We start from the raw sequence: 7,500 nt of genomic DNA on the forward strand, positions 1-7,500 counted from the left end.
CTCATCACCTGTTTCCACCACTTTGCTTCAATAAGGCGATAAAAAAGAAAGTGGGCCAGGGCAAAAGAAAATTTGGATGGTTTGAGCCGCCCTCAATGGTCTGCTATTTCGTTCGTTGTAGCAGAGCGAATAAGGTGTCATTCTCAGTCTCAATTCCTTGTATGGTATGAAAAATGGCATTAATGAGTTGGAGTAAATGCTAATAACATAAAAGTCTCTGATGCTGAAGAAAGGTCATAGCATATAAAGTCTTGCTTACTTTCTCCTCTTAGAAGGAGGGTGAAGCTTATAGGTAGTCGCCTAAGCGCTAAGAAGCTTACATCATGCTACTTCAACTATATGCTTAACACATGCAATTCGATGCCCCTAGTCTTTAGGTCTTTAGCAAGCCGTGCATTCACCAAAGAGCCTACTAGATAGCCCTGCTCTCTTTCTATCGACTGGGCAAATGAGAGTGCCCTTTCTCGTTCATTCAGTCGACTATCGCCTTTCGTAAAAGAGCGTAGAAGAGCTGGGCTGAGATATTTACGATTTCGCGAGCTCACCTAACATCCTGAATAAGTCAGTTCGAGGGGATTGGCTGTTCTCGAAGAAGTGTTGAGGAAGCCCAGTGGTATCGTATAATAAGAGAGAGGATCGTAAGAGGCTCGACTAGGTAGGAGAGGAAAGAAGTAGCGAGACTGGTACGGAGAGGATAGCGGCGGAGCTAGGTGCATTTTGTGGTGATACAAACAAATATGTATGTCCCCTGCTCTCTCCATGTTTTTCCTGGATCTGTCCCGAACTTCTCCTTATCCACTCATCCATTGGATTAACTTCAACTCGTGAATCAGATCAACTGGTGAATGGGCAGGAACTTACATAGCGATATCCCTGTGGGAAGGTTCTATGAGCACTAAGAAAAAGGCATTATGACGTCTTAGGCTTGCTGGCCTGATTGAAATCGAAAACTTGGCTCAATTGAAGCCAAACCGGGTTCCTCGCTAGAGTCTATTGAGATGCCAGTCAACGGCTGGCAGGGCTTGTTATGCCCAAAAAAAGGCTTTTGATAAAGGATTCTCGGATTGGCATTATGCCTTGCCTTGATTAGAGTTCGAAATCTCTATCCAAGCTAATCCAACTCGGATTTTACTTAATCTCCAACCCCAGAACCAAAAACCTCCTAGTATTTTTGAGCTTGGTCATCCTTTCTGTGAGGTAGCTTGTCTCCTCCAGTTTGTCTGGTTAATGGGGCTCTCTATTCAAAGATTCAAGAAGTCACTCCGCTTTCTGGGATGGAGAAGTTTCCCTTTCTTTGATTCATTCGCCCTACGTGATCATCTACTTTCTTCCAGTGGAGAAGGGACAGACCTTCCCCGTCTAGTCGAATAAGTCAAAGCGATTTTGGTCACAGAAATGGGAGAGACAAAAGCAAATATCAAATCTTAGCCAATCCCTTGTCAGAAGGCTCTGAAAGACCTCTCGCCTGTGCTTGTGCGTTCCTATCTCTTATGAATGGAGTCAACCGGATCGTGAAGATCTTACTTTATAGAAGCTGCGGAACCAAACCTGGAGTTGATCTGCTCTGAGTCCTCAACTTCGAACCAACTCAAGATCGAATTTAAGGCTAGGTTTTATATAGACAAAACGGGGGTTGGCTCTCACGTTTATTCGTATTCAAGGAGTCAATCTAGCGTAAGCCACAATACTAGATCGATACGAGATAGCAGTCAAAAGCAGCACCCATTGAGGAATGAAAAAAATCCACCCCCTAACTAGACTATAGAAGATCTTCTCGTTTTGGCTAAACGGATCTCCCCTGTACTGTAACAGGGTCAACACCGCCTTTTGAGGTTGGTGTCCGAGCTTTCCGCCCAGCTTTCTTCGATCGTATGCCACGAACTATGTCTTAGATACGTCAGGGCCGAGGGGGCAGACATTGAATACTTCCCTGGTGCCTTAGAACACCTTTCTTTGTAAATGCCTAAAGAGTAAGCCTTAACTAGACTTGACGATCCAAATAGGCCCCCTCTACCTATGAAGTCAGATTCATATACCTTTATGAAAGAGAAGAGTGGGTAGCGCGAAGAAATGGTTCAATCACCACTCCTCCTAGAAGAAGAGGATCCGTACAGACGAGTCCAGGTCTGCTATGTTCCCTTACAAGTTACAAGTTACAAGTAGTAGGCATAGAGTACGAAAGTTCAACCAGATTGCCACATAGAACTACACATAGAATTTGACAAGTTCTCATCTCACAGGAGTGCAATTGATGAATCTAAAAAGTCTTTTACCAAATCGGCTAAAATAGAGCATTCTATCGCAAGAATGGGACTCCATAGGTGTTAAGGTGTTACCAAGGCAACATGAGTGATTCATGCCGCTGGCCTGCCTAGGCGCACAACAGAAGGAAGCAAGAGCAGTTCTGGGGGACAGACCAGGTATCCATCCACATCCAATCTATCCGCTTACCGGCTTGCTTGTGACCCGTGAAAGCGCAACATGTCCACAGGTTGATCCCTAGTTTCGACAGGAGAAGGAGTGTAATCAATATTGCATTAGGTTTATGTAGACTTATTATAGCTTAATAAACTAGCCCAAATCCATTAATCCATTCTATGGCTAAAATTATGCGATCTATCGCGATTATGGGATCCCATGGGTGTTACGCTACATTCAAGCCTAAACTACGGATATCGGCTAAAGAGAGCTTCCATTGGTAGTTTACTTACTTAGTGTCCTACGCTAAGGGACGAAGAAGGCTCTACAATCTCTGAACCTTTCAAACTTGGCTTTCTTGGCAATCCTAATATGATTCAAGTTGCTCCTTGTGCTACATGTGGTGGACATCATCCGGGGAAGCCTTGTTATAGATAGACTGGAGCATCTTTCTTGTGTGGTAGTATGGCACATAGGGCAAAGGATTGTACAGTGTCGCGTAACACTGGTGGTGGAGGAAGTGGCAGTGGAGGTCAGCAGCATCAACAGAATCCTTCAGGCAGAGTGTTTGCATTGACCGCTAATCAGGCGGCAGCTAATTGCTAATTCAGGTACCGTTTTCTGGAACACTTCTTATGGGTAAACGTGAAGCTTATGTGTTATTTGATACTGGTTCGACTCATTCTGTTGTATCCTTATCATTTGTTTGTTATCTTGGAGTTTTGCCTTCATTACTTGATCCTCATATGTTAATTGCTACCCCAATGGGTAATTCTGTTATTATTTCTGATGAGTACCGAGGGTGTCCGATAGTTGTGGGAGATAGGAATTGTAAGGTCAACTTGCTTCCGATGATGATGCATGACTTTGACATTATTCTGGGTATGGATTGGCTGAGTGAGCATTGTGCAACAATTGACTGTTTGGGAAAACGTGTGATCTTTGGAGATGTGAATCAACCATAATTTTTGTTTCAGGGGTCTCAACCAAAAGGAGTGGTTAAAATTATTTCAGCTTTAAAGGCGAATAAACTTTTGTCTAAGGGCTGTGATGGCTATCTTGCTTTTATGAAGGATACATCTAAGGATACATCTAAGGATACATCTAAGGATGAACCTAGCATTGAGGATTATCCAGTTGTGAATGAGTTTGCAGATGTCTTTCCTGAAGAGCTACCAGGTTTGCCACCACAACGAGAAGTAGAGTTTACTATTGAACTTGTTCTAGGTTCCGAACCTATTTCTAAGGCGCCGTACAGGATGGTACCATTGGAGTTGCAAGAATTGAAAGAGCAGCTGCAAGACTTGTTGGATAAGGGATTTATTAGGCCGAGTGTGTCTCCATGGGGTGCTCCGGTGTTGTTTGTGAAGAAAAAGGACGGATCTATGAGATTATGTGTTGACTACAGGGAGTTGAATAAGGTGACTGTCAGAAACAGATATCCTTTGCCACGCATTGATGACTTGTTCGATCAGTTGCAAGGGGCGAAGTACTTTTTGAAGATAGATTTGAGATCGGGTTACCACCAGTTACGAGTAAGAGATGAGGATATTCCGAAGACAGCATTTCGCACTCGATATGGGCATTATGAGTTCCTTGTGATGTCTTTTGGGTTTCTTCCTTCTGTTTCTCTTTTATGAAAAATCCTACTTGAGGTTTGTGTATATAGACTATCCGTAAATATTCATTCCACCAGGCTATCGGTTTAGCTATGAAAATCTTTAGTTGCAACTGGTCGAGCTAGTTTACTTCCAAGACTTCACCACAAACGAACTCAGATTTATATCATTAAAGCCCTCGAATCCTATCCTTCTTTTTTCACTGGATGAAGTTACTTGGCGCTGTTCTTCTGATAACACGAGCTAAGGGACGGTTGGTTTTTCACTAAAAGGAGAAAGGCGCATAGGATCAGATCACTTGCTCATACACCACAGCGGGCACATTGACTCATGAACTCATATGTACTCCTAAACTCCTGAAATTAGGAAGTGGTTTGAAAGCTTCATTCATGAGCTATCTTACTAAAGGAATTCCAGTTTCCTAAACTGCCGTCGGAAACAGGCGAGAAAATAGATATGCCTTTTAATAAAATAATAAAAATAATGGCATCTCCTTCTTGCTTACTTCGCTAGCAAGGTATTCCCGATTGTCATCAGACAGAAGAGGGGTTGGACTAGACCAGCTAAGAGCTAGATTCGATATTCCAGACGCGACTGCTGTTACAGCACAAAAGACTGGGAAAAGGGAAATAGATATTTAGAGGAAAGAGGTATTCGTATCGTGGACACCTTAATCGAAGAGAGCAGATGACACTTTCTAATCTAGTGCATTGCAATTATTGATCGGGCATTAGGGGGAGTTTACTTGCCGACTTTCTGAACCTTACCTTTCGAAAGAAACAGGTGATTGAGTAACTGCTTCTTCTCCTATTGATGGAACTAATGGCTGTTTTCTCCTACTTTCTGAGTTAGCTGCTGTTGGTTTTCTCCTTTCCTTGACAGTCGAGATACTACGTAACCTTTCCTTATAGTTCGAACTAAAGAAAGGCCAACAATTGAGCCCATATCGCCACAAAAGGGGGCTTACAGATACCATACATTAGGCATATGCCTGTAAGTAATACCCCCGGTAGATATGTTATTTGAGAGAGTTGGGAAAGAAAAGAAATAGCCCATGCGTGAGCAAGATAAAAGGCTAGGATAGCCCGCTGCTGCACTCCCTTCATTCTCCACTGTAAACATTTCTTCCTGGGATTCCCGACCAATAAAAAACTTCAACTACAAGCCCAAAATACTGGCCTTTCAACGAATGTTTAGCGCCTAATTGGGAAAGTTCCCTAGGTCTTACAACCAATATGATCTATATGTCGTCAGAAATCATGTATTTGAGACCGTTCCTTACGAAAGCAAACTCTATATTAGGGGCACGATAAAAGTCATAGTTAGAATTTCTGTATAAAAAAGCATTCTTCGCCGAAACCCTCTTTATATCTTCCTCGCCCCGGGAATAGTTCAGTCTTCCCATCATGATATCGACTAAGAGGAAAGTCGCACGGAAATATGGGTTCGAATCCCCTCCATAACTAGTATAGTGGAGGCGTGAACAACCATATGTTCTGTGTATTTCAGCAATAATGAAAAAATGTACGAACACAAACAATTAGAAAACCTGCCCCCTTTTCTATTCTATGTGGGTTTCATAATGTATTTTTGTTTTGAATAAAGAAGCGCGCTCCTAGTTAGTGTAACGCAGGTCTTTTTCTCGGTTGATGGATGGGATAAATGTCTATATCGCTTTAAAATGTTATTGTTATGTTGATGCTATATTTAATAATAGAATAAAAAGGGTTGCTTAAGACTGAGTCCCATTATTTAGAATTGTCTTTCTCGTACTGTGTAAACGAACTTCAAGTCTTAATTGTGTACTCAACAGGAAGCGTCACAGCCTAGGTTTGGGCCACCTCCGATGTCGATCTGCAGTAATCGTTTTCGAAAGTCGTTTTCCGGGGTAGGTTCTATTTTAACCTTGAGCGATTTGCCCCTTCTTCCTCAAAAAGGATAAGACTGATGCCATTAAGGCAATAAAATGGACTACGGAATAATCTATCTACTAAAAAAGGTGATTGATTAATTTCTTGCATTAGAAATAGAGTGCCCTACCTTTCATATCCAACAACCACCGGCGGGGAATTTCTCTATCTCCTTGATCTACTAGGCCCGAGCGCTTTTGGTCTAACTAAGGTCCAACAATGAGACTGTGTCGTCTGGTTGTTGAGTTAAGAGTACGTCAGTCAAGCTAGTACTTGATCTCGCCCATGACCCTTATCTTTCGTGTCTTTCGGTCGGGTTGATTAGCTAAAATTCGTGTACTTTCCCACCAATAGTTATATACCAGACTCTCGATTTAAACTACTGTGGTGATCCTAGGGAGCGCTTGTTTTGAATTTACTAGGTTTTGGTTAAACGGGCAATTTAGCTACTTCGGGACAAGGGGCAACTACTCTCCTAGCTGGCTGGTGGAGTTTCCTATCTTTTTTTTTCGTATAGCTAGCTTTACTACTGTAGAATGGAAGTAGATGATCGCCCTCGAGACTCAGCTCAGTTAGGGAAGGCCAGGCCGGCCGATGGGTCTTGTTTCGCGAACATGAATCTTTGACCAGAGCCGTGCCGAGCAAAGCATGCGTGCCGAGATAGCTGTTCTTCCTGTCTTATATTAGTTATTAGTAGAGGATAAGAAGTAAGGAAGTCTGCAAAGACTGACAGAGATAGATTAACTAAAAGTAGTCTTTCCGGCCCTACTCGGCTGTTGGATAGCCAAAAACTCTTTCCTCTCTCTATATGAATGGCGAGCGCTTATGGATAGGTGGTCGTCGAACCGTTCTTGTTCTTGGGTGGGAGTGGGGACGACAATTCACTGTAAATTCTTACACAGCCGGCTTAGGCTTAACAACTTAGGGGGACTGGTATGCCGGACTTAACCTTGGACAGCGACTTTCTGAACATCCTGAGATCAACATGCGACAATAACCGACCTTCACCATCATCACCTTTGTCTTCACCGTCACCATCTATATCTACTACAGCATCATTGCCCCTTTCACCTTCACCGTCTTCATTTCCAACTAGAAATGTCTCAGCAGGTTCCACAATCCCAGACACAGCAATGAAGATGGACAAGGCGGGGCCTGGCAGAGAGTAAAACCCCGCTTTTTCTTCCTGTCGCGAACCGTGGGGAATTCCGGTGGTCCATAATTATCCTTATGTTGGACAATACTTGTACGATAATCCAAGAAATGGGATTTCAATTGTCTCGCTCACGCCTTTAGAACACTCACTAATTCAAGTTGTTGAGGTTGAGATTACCAACTCTGGGGATTACCTTGAAGCTTCCTCAAATGTTATTCCGCTCTCTTCCCCTGCCCGCTTCATTTTCATAAGGGCTCCGGCTTCTCCACCCCATCTCACATCCTCTACTCCAGGAGCTTATATAAGAACAAGAATTATCACTTCTTTGCAGATATCAACTCTTCAAACTCAAAGAGTTCTCTTCTTTTTTCCTTCCAAACATTCTACTTGGACTTAA

The sequence above is a fragment of the Apium graveolens genome, chromosome 2, assembly GCF_009905375.1.
Source record: "Apium graveolens cultivar Ventura chromosome 2, ASM990537v1, whole genome shotgun sequence".
Taxonomy (NCBI): Eukaryota; Viridiplantae; Streptophyta; class Magnoliopsida; order Apiales; family Apiaceae; genus Apium; species Apium graveolens.